This window comes from Anguilla anguilla, chromosome 15, assembly GCF_013347855.1.
Source record: "Anguilla anguilla isolate fAngAng1 chromosome 15, fAngAng1.pri, whole genome shotgun sequence".
In the NCBI taxonomy this organism is placed as follows: domain Eukaryota; kingdom Metazoa; phylum Chordata; class Actinopteri; order Anguilliformes; family Anguillidae; genus Anguilla; species Anguilla anguilla.
This window is the reverse complement of record NC_049215.1, coordinates 24,400,405-24,418,752: the sequence shown is the minus strand read 5'-3', so window position 1 is coordinate 24,418,752 and position 18,348 is coordinate 24,400,405.

Here is an 18,348-nt window from a genome sequence, read left to right as displayed (position 1 = left end):
TACTGGTACAGTGTTTCATTCCAACTGTAATTGCACTGCTTACAAATCACTATCAGCGATGTGCGTTTGCATCTTGGCCAGCAAAGGTTCTCGCACCAGGACCGCATATTTAATTGGAACAGTTTCTAACTATCAATTACTTAGGACAAACAGAAGATCCCAGAGGAGCAGTAATCATACTGCCAGCAGTACGCCAGTTTCTCATTTCCGCAACAGTGAATATTAATAGGAGGGCAGAGATACATAAGGAATTAACTGGGCTTGGGATTTCGCGGTTTCTTGTCCACCAGAAGACAGACTGCTTTTGCTTAACTCGGTTAACGACAACTTCTTGCACCAAAATAGTGTCTTCTCCAATTACTGTCTCCGTATTATCATTATTATTTTTAAAAAAAACAATTACTTATATTTACATGTCTTTGCTTCTCTTGTTGTAGCCGAATTGTTATGGTGAATTCACTTCTACTTTGTTAAAATGGCCATTTTAACCGATGCTAAAAGCGCTATCAAAACAAAAAATAATCAGCTCATTTATAAAATATTTTCAAAACGTGCACTCTTTCGTTCTGTAGACACAATCATAACATGCTCACTGTGTCCGTATGAGACTAATTCCGATTGCGTCTGTCTTAAAAATGTGACCCAGTTTACTTTTGTCTGTGCATTTAGGTAAATGCAATCTTTAAGAATTAAGCAAATCGCGATTTTGTCTCCCCAGCCATCTCAATCACTGTTAGATTTATATCAGAACCTAGGACCGATCTGGAAAGGAGGGTTCTTTCCTCCTCGCCGAACATAAGCAGAAATCATCGTCTGGGTCGGATGAAAACTAATATACACCAAAACTATAACTAGCTATACATAGGCTACATACATACACTCTCAGACAAAAAGGTACACACTCTTGTCATATAGGATGGTACCCGGTAGGTACATAAAATTGTACCCCTGGGCAGCAATACATAATTAATTTGTACCTTTTTGCTGGTTAAATGTACTTTTATTACACAAATAGAACATTATTGTAGTTTCAGTTTGTATTCGAGACATACGTTTCTTAAACAACAACAATGTACCACCACTGTGTTTTTATTGCTGAGAGTGCACATACGTGCATACCTGCATACGCGCGCGTGTGTGCCTGTGTGCGTGCGTGTGAGTGTGTTAAATGGTAAATACGTTTAAAAAGTAGACTACAGCATTAACCCTTCTAAGATCACCATTACTTTAAGCAAGTTATATTATTACATGAGAACCGGGCTAATGGAGAGCCCAACTGTCTAAAGAAGCCATGCCTATTTGCCCACAAATGACCTGGCTACTACAGCCCACGAGGGGCAAGAGTGGCAGCAAACAGCTTTAACGATTCTGTGTAAGCGGCATATTTTTACGTTCCCATGCACATCCTAGAGTTTGCCAAATCCGTCACTTCTCCTCCCCGCCCTACCTGAGCCCTGTCATACCCACCAATTTGGGTGATAAAAGAACAAAGGGCGGTCCCACGGACCGGCCACGGTAGTCAATCAACCAGAACAGCCTATGCAAATGGTACAGAAAGGCGGGCGGATTGCGAACAGGGATCCCAATTGTTTGGCAAATTTCACAGCACCACGCAGCTGCCACTCTAAGTTGTCCGGGACGGTCTCCTCAGGCCTGGTTTGAATTTTCCAGTTGACCGAGGGAAAAACAGAAAAGGCAACGAATTTGACATAATAGCCTACTTTATGAACAAGAAACAACAAGTGGCCCGTTAGGCTATGGCTGACTGGTGGAATAGTTAAGTCATAAAACAAGAAAAGCTTTCAAAGTCGCCATTAATGTAGCCCTTTGCTTTATCTACAGGCTTTGATTCTTAGCCAATGGTGTTTGGGGGCTCTGAGAGGTAGCCTATTCGTTTGCGCGCAATACTAATTTTCATGCAGAGCATGTAATCTCTACATACTGACACCGGCGCGACGTTTCCTCTTCCCTTCTTAGTGGAATGCCTTTCAGTAGCCTATTAGTGACACTCTTACCTTACAAACCACTTGAACTGTACTAATCTCCCATCCGATACTGTTAGCGGGACAATTCTAAAATAGTCAGGACAATAGGATGCGTTTTAGGCTTTTAATCTTTGTTTGCCAACACTACAAAACATCTACTTTGTATACGTGTGTGTGTCCGTGTGATTATGCGTGAGAATGTAGGCTACCAGTTTTCCTGGAGCTGTCCAAGTGCTGAAATAAAGGAAATGCACTTCTGAAAGTAAAAAAGATGAACATATAATCGTGTGCGTTTCTGGGTACTACCATTCGGGGACTCAGGCCTCTTTAATGAAAAAGTAAACGACCAATGACTATAAGTTACGCATGATGGCATGGAGTTGTGCAAAATTATTCAGAGAAAAAAAGTACATTTTGTCCAAGTTCCTTTATCTGTCCGAACAGGCCTCCCACAGCAGCGTTAATGTGGCATGAAATCAAGTTCGATATGTTGCCTATTTCTGGAGCATCGGTTTGAAGTCTGTCCTTGTGAATAGAGAGGCAACCCATTAGGCTTCCAGTGGTGGACGGGAAATCCGAATTATTCGTAATGAAGAATTGAATCATTGACTATTTTTGAACTAGAGATATTCTACATTTGAATTTCGAGACTCGACTTGGAAACTCAGTGTAACTCAACAGATGTGTTCTGTTGCATTTTCTGGGCCACTCAAAATAAGTTTGTCGGTTGACGTGCTGAGACGGCATGAGCATGCCTTCATGCGCAGCTGGTGTGATGGAAGCACAGCCATTGACTGAATGCCTTAACCTACTTTTTAAAGCAAGAGTCCTATTTTTTCTGTTATTTCAGGTGATAATGACGACGCTTCTATAGTTGGTAATGATGACAGATCCCGAACCTTACACTGAATTCCTGACTGAAGGCAAATATGTTGCGCAAAATGGGCTGTTGGAAAACTAGGTCCATAGACAACATCGGACTGCAAAATCACATAAACTGTACGCAAATTCTTATAAATTATTTTATTTTTTAGTTTAGTTGGACAACAACTAAGGATATTTAACGCCAAAGCTGGGTGTGCACATTAAATAAACAGAAAATATCGTGCTACCTCATAACCGCGAAAGTACAGGCTATAATTGCCCAGTTGCTGTTACAGTAAATGTTATGTGGTGTTTTCCGTGCTCCTTTATTGGGAATGTTCTATACGATGTGGATCCATGGCTGTGTTGGCAAAGCATCCTCTGTATCCCGATTTCTTATTTCCGTAGCTTGTATGATAGATATAGATATAGATATACTTTTATTGAACCCCGTGGGGTAATTTGTCCTCTGCGTTTGACCCATCCTAGTTACTTAGGAGCAGTGGGCAGCCACAGTGCAGCGCCCGGGGACCAACTCCAGTTCTGAGGCCAGTGCCTTGGTCAATGGCAACTGATCTATGTATGATTTTGATAAGTCATTATTTAATGACCCCATTATTTCTTGTCTGGCTTGGTTTGCAGGTTTCTATGGTGTTTTGATTCTCAGCCGTTCCTAGACACCAGCACGCCACAGAGAGATATCCTTGCTGTACACGTAAAGGGTGTTATTATGAATTTGTATAGCCTAGTTCTTTTGGTCCAGTGTCCAAAGTAATGTGCATGCGGACACAAATCACGAAGACTGCCATTGAATAGCTACTAGGCTATACGCGCAGGGTGAAAAATTTAAATGCATTTTATTTTATTTTTTTCTTAATTTTGTTTTAGTTCCTTTTCTGTTTTCAGTACCAGAAAATCCACCTGTGTTGTCTCATATAATCCTGTTAGTTGTGTAATTAAATGTTAAAGGAGAGATTTGCGGTTTATAAAAGTTGATTTTAAATAAGGCAGAAATTATATTTCACCACTGAAAGCGTTTGTCAGCGAATATAAGGCCTATTTTCTATGCACAAAGCTGTAATAACGTACTTATCCCATCAGATTGTCCGTGTTACAAAAACCGAAAGCCAGTAGCAGTGTTCATCGGAGAACAACTAGAGGTGACGTTATTGTTAATTGATTTATCACGGTTCTTTTCCATTTGAACCGCCGTTTTTCTGTGAATGAAATATTAGCGACTCAATAATGATAGCAGCTAATGAATTAGTTGCCTATTCATTTCGCCCACATGTGAACGCATTGTTTGAGGAAACGTGAATATAATTTCAAATGGCGCGAATGAGGTAGTGCTGTAAAACCATTAGCGCGGATCGTGGCTCTGCCAGTATAAATCTAGTTTATATCAAGCACAGATGCGCAAATTGTAACTTTTTTATGGACTTTTCACGTTTTGCAGCCTATGTACTGGTTCACTCGCCAACCGATGGATTTCGTGCTCTGATTGATTGTTCGCCAAAGTGGCAAATTGACTGGCCTTGCCCATCTGGAATGGCCTCTCCTGGGATCATCAATCGTACAACACAGAAGAGAAAATAGGTTTTCGTTTTTACAAGCTCTCTGACCCTTTGGAGACCTGCAGTTTACTCAAGAGTCAGTTGGCAAACAAATTCTTCCACTCCATATGACAACACGCGCACACTTCCACACATGAAGAGTGCATTGTGAAGGACAGTTGCTATGGGAAAAGCGAAAATAAACCTACCATGTAGACAATTCTAAAGAGCGTCATTTTAATTTCTATACACTTAATTGTGTGATGGTTTTTACCTATTCAGTTCTGAAGCCTCCCTCCTGTTTTGTGGTCTATTTTTTCTGCGTCGCCGGTTCTCTTTCCTTTGAACACTTATGTATTTTTAAAGTAAAAAATGTATACACACATTATGTATGTCAATAGATGTGACTTTAACATGTTTGAGGTACTTAAATATAAGTCACTAATACGTCTTTTGAACATGTACTTAGATGTGGAGTGGTATGCGAGTGTTCTCCCTTCATTTGGGGAGTTCTGATAATTAATAGCATCCCCATGTTTAAGGAAATCTTTATCCAAACATTTCAAGTCTACCCAGTTAATTAGTCAATGCATTTTACTTCCTACACCCATTCTTAAAAGGTGTGTTCAAACATGGAATACATTTTTAATGTGTCATATCAATAGTGTAAACTTGAGGAAGTGTACAATCTAACAAACACATTAGCCAGTAAAAGTTGGTGGGACAAAAGTCCAGGATGAGATGGTAAAGGTGAGCTGTCTACAGGTAGATGATTCACAGGCCTGTGTTCCTCAGGGGCCTGTCTTCCAAGCAGTCTTCCAAGCAGAACTCAGAATGGCATGGTCTCAGATGGTTGTAGTGGATCACATGTGTATGCTGATGGTCAAGCAGGTACCTTATTCAATAGGCCACACCGGGGTTCTCTTCAGTTGCTCCAAGGCATTCTAGAATCTCAAAAGGACCTTTCCAACATGATGACAGTTTGTGGTGAGCAGTTGTAGAGTCACTGATCTGCGAGCACATGGTTAACATGCTTGTCATAGAATATCTTCTGCTGATGATAGGCAAAATCCCTGTTCTCTGTGGCTGCTCCAAGAGCAGAATGCAGCTTCTGAATCAGGCATGCAGCATAACCTCTGGGGACCCAGGTATTGAAGAATACAACTGTGGTCAGGAGTCCAACAATATGCTGGCGGGCAAATGAGCTTCTTGACCGTGTGTTTGAAAAAAAAAAAAAAGGAAGAGTAAAGCCAGTGGAAGAGTGAGGGCTGGCGTTGTAAGCTAGAGCAACTTGATTAAGCTATTCATCTCACTCACTTGACTGTTGAAAAAGCATCTTGACGTGTAGGTTGATCAGCATTCTGTCAAAATGCTCTACTATACCATCACATTGTGGTTTAAATGGGTCGGTCCTTGTCTGCTTCATGTGCAGCAACTCACAAATGCTTTTGACCAGATCGGACTCAAAATGGCATCCTTAGTCTGTGTGTAGTGCCTCAGGGATACAATGTCCCCTAATACTTTTCAAACAGACACTTGACAACCATTGTGGACTCCTGATCTTCCATAGCTTACAGATTAACATACTTAGAGAAGTAATCCTGAACAGCCAATACATATCTGTTGCCTCAACTCATAACAAGGAGTTCCAGAATGTCAGTTGCCACCTTCTGGAATTGTGCTGTCGCATCCACAGTCCATTCCACTGGCATCACAGTAGATACACTTCTTACAACAGGATCATATGTCTCTTGCCATGAAAGGCCATTGGCACAACTGTTGTGCTTGTTCAAGGACCTTTTATATGACCCGTCATCTCAAGGACGTTTTAGGGACATCTTTTGGATTCACCTTGGCCCAAAGTGGAGACTTGTGTAGGATGATATTAGAGTACCACTGAGGGCGCACAGTGCCCAGTGGCACTGTCTTTGCCGTGATCAGCTTGATTTTGGTAGCAAAGTGTGTGTGGGGGAAGGGGGGGGGGGAAGTTACAGTTACCCAGGATGACCAGTGCCTCACCACAGGTACAGGCTGCCAGAATTACAGTTTTTCAGAGGACTGCTTAATGTGCTCCCCTAGCATCCCACATTGCACTTCTGGGGACCAATCGCTAGCTCTGACGTCTCCTACCAATTTGCCTGGGGTCGTGAAACACCCACTTGCCATGTGGGGCCACCTGCACGCTTGCACGCACACAAACACACACACACACATACACAAATGACATGCACACACACACCTGTATATATACATTGGCTGTATCTGTATATATTTTTTCTTTCACTTGTCCAAGAATTATGGGATATGCCTTGGAGGGACTCTGCCTGTGTAATTTGCTATTAGCAGGTGAGTCAAACTATGCATTTTTCTCCTCTTTCCATTTGCCTTTTCTCCCTTTTCATCCCTTCCCTGCCTTTTCAGGGGAGCTGACAAAAACATAAAGGCTTCAAATTAACGTCAATTATGACGCCCGGCTGTGTAATTCAGCGTGTTATTTTCCACAAGGGAGCTGGATGAGAGTGCAGAAGTCGGTGCGGCAGGTACCCCAGGGGATGGCTGATTAACACGTGATAATCCCCTCCCCCGCAGGTTAAAGTGAAGGACGCCCCCGGGGCCCACGCTGCCCATTGATACCCACGTGGTGCTGATTAGCTCTGCGCTCCCAGCTGCCACCTGTGTGCCATGCGTCGCCAGGGACGACCACGCGCGCCAACCACCGGTGATCACCATTGTGAAATGACCCCACACTTCTCCCAAAGAAGTGGGTTCCAAACTAACTCATGACCCAGTTTATTAGCAAATAATATTTTCCCCGACCAGCCCCTTCATAAAATGCTGCCTTCTGTGTTCGAATACAGAATTCTAATGTGTTTAACATATGTCAAAACAGCTGCGCATGCATGAGTAGTGATGTGTGCATAACTAGAGCAGTGTTTAATTTGACTGGTGGGTGCCTACAGGCAATGCATAATATAAATAAAACTTTGTTATTCACACGTATCTCACACTGGATAGGGGTAGGCGGCGTGCCTGGGGGGTGACAGCATACACAGAGCCCCAGTGATGAGAAATGACCTCACACATTCACACCCACTGGGGGCTGTGCGCATGTGGGCTATGGGGGACTGAGGGGATGGTGCAGTGGTCAGGCTGTGGATGACGGGAAGGCACTCAGCCCCTCAATGCTGATCATTTAAGTTTTCAACACAAGTCCTCCTATGAAACCCAGCAATGTGAAAGGGTTTAATATGGCTTATGGTATAAATGTCTTTAGTTAACAGAGAAATGCCTCGGGTTTCCTCACTTAGAGTAACATCTTGAAGCAATTTTCCTTTTAGTTTGTTGTTCTATTCATTTAAATTAAGAAATGTTCATAATTTGAATGAGTGAAAAGCCAACAATGCTGTGTAAGTGTGTAAATTCAGGACTCAAGGATCAGGGGAAAGCACAATTTCTGATAGATTAAATATGGAGCTAAAGGTCTCCATGGATACGGACCAATCCAGAAAGGAGGAAACTGGTCATGGTGCATGTCACCTGCCCAATTCCTGATTGCGCCAGAACAGCAGTGACCCATTTATCCACAAATAATAAAGATTGCTAGTTGCAGCAATTGTGAAGCAAATGCAGTTTTCAGATTTCTTGGCCTGTAAATCACACACACACACACACACACACACACACACACACACACACACGGCCAGTTCCTGATGTGTGCACATTTATGTTGGTGTGTGTGTGTGTGTGTGTGTGAATGGGAAGCTGTAGGATTTACTTAAGTAGGGAGGCGTGCTCGTCAGCGATACTCCAGCTGGAGATTTCCTCAGACACCCACCTCCACTCACAGCCTGCCTTGATCCACTTTCATAGTGATTATTACACTGGCCGCAGCAAGGAAATCTCTGTCGTGACAAATGAGCTATGGATCCAGGATTAAGACATGGTGAACACAACAGTCAGGAAGTGTGTGTGTGTGTGTGTGTGTGTGTGTTCCTGCATGTGTGTGTGTGTGTACTTTTGCATTATTGCCTCTTAATCAGGCTCAGTGCTTAGCACTGGGTCCTCTGATTTATGCTTCTTTTTACTCCCACACTTAGTTAGTTATTTATTTATTGTTTTGTTGTTTTGAGGGATCAACTGTACTGCTTGTCAGGAGAGATTCTTGTGTCAGGCCTGCAAAAATAACGCGCTATCTGTCAGTGAAAAACAAACCGATAAAGGCAGAAGCGGTGTCAAAGCTACTGCCTATGCATAAACCAGTGGAAAAATAAACTGCGTTCATAAACAGTGACTTTCACCACATATTTGTAAAACACCCTGCAGCGGTTTGATACAAGTACAATGTTGACCATGTTTGCAAGTGTTACGGTTGAAGTTTAAGTTGTTTTTGCTAATTCAGTACATTTACACTGGACGCAGTTTTAGGAAGAGCTTCCTGATTCTGTCTGCAATTCAGCAATTAGCTATGGTTGTCAAACCTGCTTTTATCAACATTTTTATAACCGCAATAAATTCATTATATAATGTGTCATACTGAAAATAAATAAATGCTTTACTATATTTCAATGATAAATCAGGATTTTGGTATGAAAAGTCACAGATTTCTTCACTGCAAAGAGGCTTTTTCATGCTGGCATATCAATATGAGTCTCTGTGAAACATGATGCATTGGATCAGGTATCTTTCCCTGTCTCACTGGCCCCTGTGTTTGTATGTGGGAGGTGGGGCTATGTTTGTGTATTGGTGTGCAAATGTGGAGTCCACTTCTGGGTATTTACTCTGAGATCTTCTCTGAGATTTAACCTCTCCCTTGAGACAAAAAGTACCACAATATGCCTTAAATCTTGGGTAGGATGCAGAATTTTAATACCTGGAAAATTATACTGTTATCCATCTTTTAAGACTCCACAAAGCCCAGCTTTACCTCTCTTCATCTGATTTCACATAATCAGCATTTATTTCAACATTCATGAATGCGTCCTAAAATGGAATGACATATATAAGATTTTGCTTGATTTACCTTCTATTACTTCGGTGAACAGGAGGACATTATGCCATTATGCCTCCAAGCCACTGGGGGTTCTATTATACCCCAAGGGTTTTATATATTAATTTATTACTCCACATAAAACAACATTACCTCTTTTCAAAGGATCTGGATCACCCATCCTGCTCCCAGGTCATGGCAGGATGATTTGGATCCCAGGAAGTGGAAAGAGTATGTTTAGTGTGTTCCTCTGCCATGTAGTCTCAAGGCAAAGTCTCTATGACTTCTGAAGAGAAGTAGACAGAAAGAACACCTATTGACCATGCCCCCCTCTGCTCCTCTTGGGTTCACATTTTATCTTTGATGGAACCTCTTGGACGACTGGTTTTACAATCATGGTTTGTTTACTATTCTTGAGCTGAATGCTTAGCTTGTATCTGCCTATGCTTGTTTCCTGGGATTAAACTCATGGCCTTCAACTGTGCTAACTAATATTTACTTTCTTTGACACATTACATTTGTGTCCTTCCTCTCTGCTAACTAATGTTCACTTTCTATGATGCATTCTAGACTTCTATGGGATAACTTTTTACTACTAGAGTGTAGGCAATAAAAAGTTTGTGTATCATAGAAAGTGAATCATAGATATCATAGTGGAAGGACGGAAGTATGCCGGAGTACTATGGGTATGCTGGAACGCTATTGTACTGATGACATACAGGCTGTCAGAGAGCAAGCTGCTTCAAAGCTTGTAGGCTGCCTTTCTCCCTGTGAGGTAATTTCATAAGACAAGACTCTCCAATGCCATGTGAATAATCTGTCTACCTTATGGGGAGAAGAAATACACGCTGTGCTGCTGAGGTAGACCACAAAGTTTTTGCTTTTAAAATAAATATATTTCTACTCCAATAAAGAAACACATTAACTTTCAATTGATGGGGTGCACTTAAACTGAAGCAGATATCTAGATGGTGAATTAAATTCCTCATTGATTTTCTTATTTCAGTGCTTGTTATTTAGTATTACCTCAGCACCATTTTCTAAAGCAGATCTATATTCCTTTTATTCGTGTTGACATTTCTAGGAGAAATAAAAGTTAGAAATCTTCAAACTCACAGACTGCTCGTTTTCTTTTTGAAAGAGCATAAATATGTTCAAGTTGGTTAGAATGTCGTGCTTTAGTGTGACATGAACAAAGGTCTTAAATTGTTTTGCAAGTTTTTAATGCTTTGAAAATATTTGTCTTTAAACTTTGCAGTTTATGGGAGCTTCACATCAAAGGGTATATTGTGTCCATAAAGACCTATATAATTAAGGTAAAAAGTCTGGATATTTGATAATACTTCAGTCAGGGTTGATATGATTGAAATATTTCGAGAGAGGCGACCTGTGTCTTTTGAAAGCACAGGTCTTTCTTGCTGCAGTATTTCATGGTTAGTCTTAATATACAAAATTGGGTGGTTAGGGAGAAGAAGTTACTGTGCTTTTTTAATTGGAAAAAAAAACATAATTGAGTTCATTTGTTGACTTTCATATCGATAAGAGGTTTGAGGACTTTAATATAGTTCAAATATCTGAAATGAGCATTACCACATACTGAACAAAAAAGGCTTAGCCTAGAGCCTACTGTGTGCAAAGTTAGTAATAGTTGCTGTGCCTGTGTGTGAGCTATGTAAATGATTACAAGTGTCTGTTGAGTAAACACATAAAAGTGAAAAACAGATGACATCTGAGCAGAGGTGCATCTAGCAATGTTTCCCCCTTTCAGATGAAAAAGTTCCCCACTGTCAGGCAGCCCCAACAAGGGAAAAACATGTATTTCTGTCTCTCATTTCTTGATTTAACTGAGCAAATCCGTCCTCCGCACCCATATCCTTTGTGCTGACATTAGGATTTTTGCCAAGTTCTTTTTATGAGTATTTTTTAAATTTGTGACTAATGGCAAGGAATGTGGGTGAGTTGTGCTTTTGTGGCAAAACTGGACCCCAAAATGTGATTTTTTTTTGAAAGGGCACCAAAATGGTTCCATCCATCCCTGTATTTAAGCCTGATATTTATTTTCAAAGCTGCAGCACCTGGAGTTGCAGGTCTTTTTTTCTCTTGGTCAGCAAGCATAAAGTGTTCTATGGTCCCCAGAAATAATTCTGAACTGGGCCTTATCTGTCCAGCATATGCTCAACAGACAGGAAATGCACAGATGAATTCAATATCTTTGTGTCTTTCTGGAAAGTACTGAGATGCAGATCAACCTACATCTGCCTAGATTTTTCGTGGACTACTATCATAGACATTTGATGAGTGGCAGTTCATATCTTATTGATATTTCTTTGCTGAAGAGCATTTTTATGAACTAATCATGGCCTCCTAACATCTACTAAGTTCCAAAGCCTGTCAATCAGTCAATCATTTGAATACTCTGACCACTCCTGCAAACCACAAACACAGATCATATGCCTTTTCACAGATTCTACAGACCTACCAGATACTCTGCCCTGAATTTCAAAAACATAGATTCCAATTTTTTGTTTTATGAATATGCGTGGGGCCGGACAATGTCAATGGACATTCTGTATGAAGAATTTGACACAAGAAATGCAGCATGGATCATCTGGTTAATCTATAAAATTCATTTTTGTGTTGAGTCATTCATCTTGGCCTTCATTAAGTCAGTCTGGTGCTTTAAATTATCTGCATTCATTTCACTGTACTTCTGTGCCTCGGATACAGATTCTCAGATTTTTTGATAAAAAATACATTCATGCACATGCAGACACACTTAGGCATGTACCTACTCACACCCCAAGCACACACTCATACTCATACATACTGTACATGCAAATCTCAAACATAGAACCTCCCTCCACACACACACACACACACTTCCCCTGCTCCAAAGGAGACAGACACAGGAAAGCAGGATCAGAAGATCAAGAACGTCCTCCATTTAATGGAGGATAATGAGCTGAACAGGTTACTGCTTGAATTTATTACAGAGATGTTGGCATTAAATGGCTGTAGTATACCTCCCCATTTACTGCAGTGTCCCACAGAGGTATCGTGCAATGGCAGAGTGTCTTGTAATGCTCTAAAAATAAAAAATAAAAAAATAAAAAGACATCTAACAATGTATTAGTGAGCCTTTCTCTCTTGCTGGTATGAGCCAAAGTAAAGTACGGGTTTGTTTTTTTGTTTTTTTTAGCATCTCCAAATTCCCAGCGTTGCTAAGGTGCTTTGGGAGCGGATTAGCCATCACAGGCAGGGATGAATAATGCTCACTGATTTCCTCCTGGCAAGGAAGAGACAAAGGAGGAAGGGAGAGAGAAAAAAGATAAGAGAGGGAAAATAGCAATAGCATGTTGTGCAAACATGATCCCAGAAAGCCACAGTAGGTACCTATAAACAATTATTAATCCCCGAGGGGGGGGTTCAACCATTTCTCTCCATTTCTGGGCCCTCAGCAGTATGTTTGCACACTCTCAGACTCTTTTTTTCACTCCTTTACTCTCGATTTCCTTCTTTTTTCTCACTTTGTTTCTTTCATTCTTTTCATCTTTATCTCTTTCACTGTCATGCTGTCTTGCTATAAGTAGAACATTTAAATCCCAATACTTTGTTAATGGGAGGTAATCTCGCAACTACTTTGACCACATTTCCACTGCTAAATGGCTTCTGAAATTCACAATCATTTCTGCAGTACTAATGTGCATTATTTGCAAGGTAGTCAGAAATGCAACAATACATTTATGATTACTCTGTATTGAATTATAGACTCATAACAGGATTATATATTGTACTGCAGGCATATGGAAAACGAATGCATTATATTTAAGCCTGAGACCCTGTCCAAAGTGAGAAAGGTGAAGTGACAGAATTCATATTGCCCTGATCTTGGACCTTCCAAGTGTGGTTGTCAGGCAGTGGCCATGGAAGGGGAATGGTATTCTTCCAGTCTATGTGTATGGTAGAAATGTACATTCTCTTCTACTGCTGGGTGCTGAATGTTCATATACATAAAGGTTAATTGAAAACATTGAATATCCCAAATGAATGTCCTCTGTGTTAGAATCCTGGAAGAGGAGGGGTAGTCTGCAGTCCTTGTAGCCAGGTAAGAACATACAATCAGTCCATACAAATAACAGTAATCAATGAGTGGGTGTGGGTGCGAGCATAGCACCGATGCTTTAGAGGATATCATCTTCCAGTGTCACGACTGAAAACAATGGCGCATTGGCCCTTCAGATGCACACAATGTACTAGTTTCATTTCCTGCCATGTCCTTGTCCTTTGTGTCAGATACATTTCTAATTATGATGCCAATAAGAAGAGGGGCCTAGCAAGTTGTCAGTACATTTCACTGTGTCAACTGAATGTCACATTTCACATTTCTGCAAATCAATTACAAAATCAATTATACATGAGTGACTCATGATAATACAAAATCATTCATTTTTAATAACCTAAGGGTCTATCTGAATTAGCAAAATCTGTACTGTTACACCATCTCTGACCCAACACATCCTGTCTTAAAGAGGCCTATTTTATTCAAATAATTTTTCAAGTATAAATACTAGTGCTGCTGTTCATTATTGTGGCAATACTTATTGCTGTCTATATTGTTATTGTTGTTCTTCTATTATTATTATTATTATTGTTGTTATTATTATTATTATTATTATTATTATTATTATTATTATTGGCCCAAACTGCTGAAAGAATTAAATAAATACATTTTCAGGATCGAATCAGAAGGCCATCAGCATTCTCCTTTATTTGTCATTTATCTGTTTCCTGATCAAAATACTTCAGAAGCACTGTCCCTCGATGAGTTTCAATAATATTATTGAGGTTTGGCAGAGGGCAAAGTTTTTCTGAATCTGGATCAGTGCTGGTTGGTTTGTGGCTAAGCGTCCATGGAAGACCTGATTCATATGGAGAAACTGCATATGGTGCAGTATATTTTATATTTTATAAAATATATTTTATAACCATAAAGAATCCATGTATATAGCATTTCATACAAAGGATGTATGCATTACAATTGCCTTCTGTGCTTAGTAACACGGACGTATGTCATTGAATACATTTCGGTTCATATTGGTTTAATCATGAGTCACATTACTCTCCTGAGCAAAAAGTAGGACCAAAAAATTGTAGTCTCAAGGTGCGGTGTCACTTGTTCCTATCCATCAAAGTACACATTTTTAATCAAAGGAGTAAAAAATATAGTCCTTCCATGCCAGCGTACTGTATGTGGGGCTAATCTATACCTATATAGATTTGGCCTCCTGGGAGAAAGTACTAGTCAATAAGTGCAGCCCCATTTTGTAGTGAGGACTTAGCCATGCACCCCTCCCTCCCAGATATGGAGGGAAAAATGAGAAAGTGATCACATGGGCAGGGTAACAATGGGCTCCCACCGCGCTGCTCAGCCCAGCTCTCCTCCACTGGCGGCAAGTGGAAGCGGGCACAGCGGGGCTGCATTATTCTCTCGCACCCCTGCGTTTCGCGGCCGGGACCGGGGGCCAGCCCCCCCCCTCCCCCCTCTGCCCTCTCGCAGGTCTGTAAGTGCTGTAAGAGCAAGGGAAATAAGTGACATTTCCCCAAGTTGTGACCTTTTGTTTTTACATTGACTGAGGCAAACATTTATTGGTGGGGGGTGCGGGGGAAGGAGGAAAAAAAAAAAACACTCCGTTGCTGTTGAAAATATTAAATCACTCTCTTTAAAAGTCCTCCCCCTGCAATCCTCCATTTCCTTCCCATGAGATGTTTTGTCGTCCGTTGCTGGTGGGGTCGAGATGCAAGAAGAATCAGGACAGAGACACTCTGAGGTTCTCTCAACGTTTGAACAGTCAAGAGGCATGAGCTTTACTCTTTATTAAGAATAGTGCCAGAGAATTTAATCTTGCGGTGTTGGTTTTATGGGGACACGTTCACCCCCAGTTGTATGGAAAATATTCTCCTTTTCAGCCGAGCAGTTTCTCCCATCTGCTCAGATCGGGAAAAATGGTGATAGTAAAAGAGTTACAATCTCAAGCATTATTAGAATTAAAGTTCATCAAAGTAAAATCGTGATACTAAAAACTGGCAATTATAATCCACAGAGAAGGAAACTTGCCTTTAAGATGCTAAAGTTTTGTATATACAGTGAATCCTACCTTGGTGAACACCTTAGTATGGTGGCCATGATACTTTTTAGTATTCCTTTTCACTTTTCTCTACCTACACTAGATTAAAAAACAATTCACCCCCTCTCAGTCTCCCATTTATTTGGGATTTGTTTTTAAGATGTATTCAATGTCCTCTATTCCATCAGAGTGGAATGAAAGTTCTTCAAATTTGCATGATTTTATAAAATTTATGTAACTTCTTACACCCATTTTTCTCTCCATGGGTGGTAAAAAGATTTCACAGTTTTTACTCACTTATTTCTAAATGAAATTTTTGACACTATGAATGTTTTTTTAGCGTTTTGTTTTTGTTAAGGTGAGGTGATAATTAATTAGAATTTTTTTGAATAATGATTTTTGATAGTTCTGTTGTTAATAATTTTTGGATGAACTGGACCATGTGAAAAGTTTTTGCCCTCGCTGTGTTCCATGTGTTGGTTTCTGTTCAATTACTCCCCTTTGGCTGTCAGAGGTACTTACCGTTTAGTTTAACCTATTATGATTCATTCAATTACAGTTCATTAACAGTTAATTAATAACACCCATGAACAGTTAATTCCTCTTTCATTATGCAGAACCTGTCTTGCCATCATCATAGGAAAATCACAGGACTCTTAGTTAATACAGGGCCCAAAACTTTCATTTTAAATACAATTGTTTTTTGAACATATGAGCATGCCAAAATTGTGTTTTCGAAGGAGTCAAATGATTAACTGAACTCTTGGCAAATCGTGGAATGTGTGCATAAAGTAAGGATCAGATTCTGAATGTCTGATTGTTTGTCGCTGCTCATTTACATCAGCATTAAATGAGATGCATTCCTTTGTCATAGACCATGAAAAAAATCTCCTTGGATGATGAATACATGTATGACATCAAATCTGAATGAGGAGATTAACACATTTGATGCTATATGTTTCATACCACTGGATTGATTGTAAGGGACAGGAAAATCACATGTGTTAACTGTAGATAATTAGGCTGCGTTTCATTTTTCGTGTATAGCCTAAACTAGGCGTTTTTTGACATTTTAAATTAAGTGTTACTTAACAGCTTTAGTGACAATTAAACATATAGCAGTTTATATACAGTATCTATTTCATTTAAGCTCCTGTTTAATTGTAACATATTTGGAACAGTGTGTCCCGACATGTAATATATAATTCCATCCATTAAGTTGTGGCTGAGTTTTGCCTTTGTACATTATTAAATTCAACTGTGTTCTGATACTCAGTAACCTCCAAAAATAGCAACTGTCAAAATCAATCAATGTATATATAAACATAAAGTCTTATAATTCCATTGATCACACAGTGGCAAAAACACTACTTTTGACGTTCGCCCTCTGGCTGCAGATGTGCTTTCTTTTTTTATTCCACAGAACTACTGTGCCACAGCAAGCCTCCACCCGCATGATCAGGGGAACCACAAAGAAAAATGCAGAACATTCCGGAAAAAAACAGAGTGATTCGCTGCGTGACACGCTCCCACAGAGCGCTGGGGCTCTCCAGTGGTACACCCCGAATTAGGCCTCTGGCCCCAGGCCTGCATAATAACATCCTGACTTGCCCGGAATGTTCTAGAAATGAGCCCATCATTGGCTCCCGGTCACCTCACCTCTGAGGCAGTTGTGTCATGGAGTGACCCGGCTTCTTTGATTGGCGGCCACACATGGCGCTAAGCATATTCTGATTGTGCTGACTCTGTTGCCGAATCAAGCTTTTTTTTCTGAATGTAATGCCTTTAAGGACAAGCTGTTATTGCATGTTTAAGACTTGTGAATTGTAACTTGTATTCAAACCAATCAAATAGGTTCCTGACTAATATATCAAACAGCATAAATGGGAACAAGACAATAATAATAATAATAATAATAATAATAATGTTTTTATTGTTGTATGTAAGCTTTGTAGATTTACTTATGTATTTGCTCTGCAAATAAAAAATGAGTGACTTTTTTTTTTACATGCAAAGTTGAAAGTTTACTGAAGTAATTCATATTTAGGATTTTTGCTTAAGGGCACAAATACTGGATCCTATCACACCCATGACCTAGCCTGCAATAATTAGCCTGCAAGGCTGCTTTTATTCTGAAACACACTGCAATATTTCATGACCTCAAGAATCCTTTTCTTTCAAATAGGATTCAGGAATACAAAACATTTTTTGTGATAATGTGCCCACATAGGTGAAAGAAATACAATCTTTCCTCTTTTTTCCACTTTATACACTTTCCTTCATTCAAACTGTTACAGTGACATTTTGACAGGTTCCATCTTAGAAGTCTGGGTGGGGGTAGAGGAAGGGGGTGGTGGGGTTCTGGCCATTCAAGTAGTGTTTTGTTCCCTCAAAAGGTGAGGGAGGCATGCCACTCCCCCCAACCCTCATCCCCAATTAATTAACTATGCCTATGCATTTCAGCATACTGGCAGATCCATTGGGGGTCGCTCACCTTCCAACCCTTCTCCTCCACCCCCACTTTCCCCCTCCTCCCTTCCCCAGCTCGGCAATAGAAGTGGAACTGTGGGAGCACCATGTGGGAGGTGTAAGAGGGCAGTGACCAAAAAAAAACTTGCATAATGGTGCAGCTGGGCCCAGCCTGACACAAGAGGGGAAAATGCTGCTCTGCCAGCCCATGTCAATCATCCATTCATCCATGGCTCCTCTGACTATGGAACACAGCGACAGAGAGAGAGGGGGTAAAGGAGGGCGGTGCATTCCATCACTATAAAAACAAATGAGAGGAATTTCCCTTGCATTTTGTTAAGATTCCTAAATGCCTGGAATCCTCT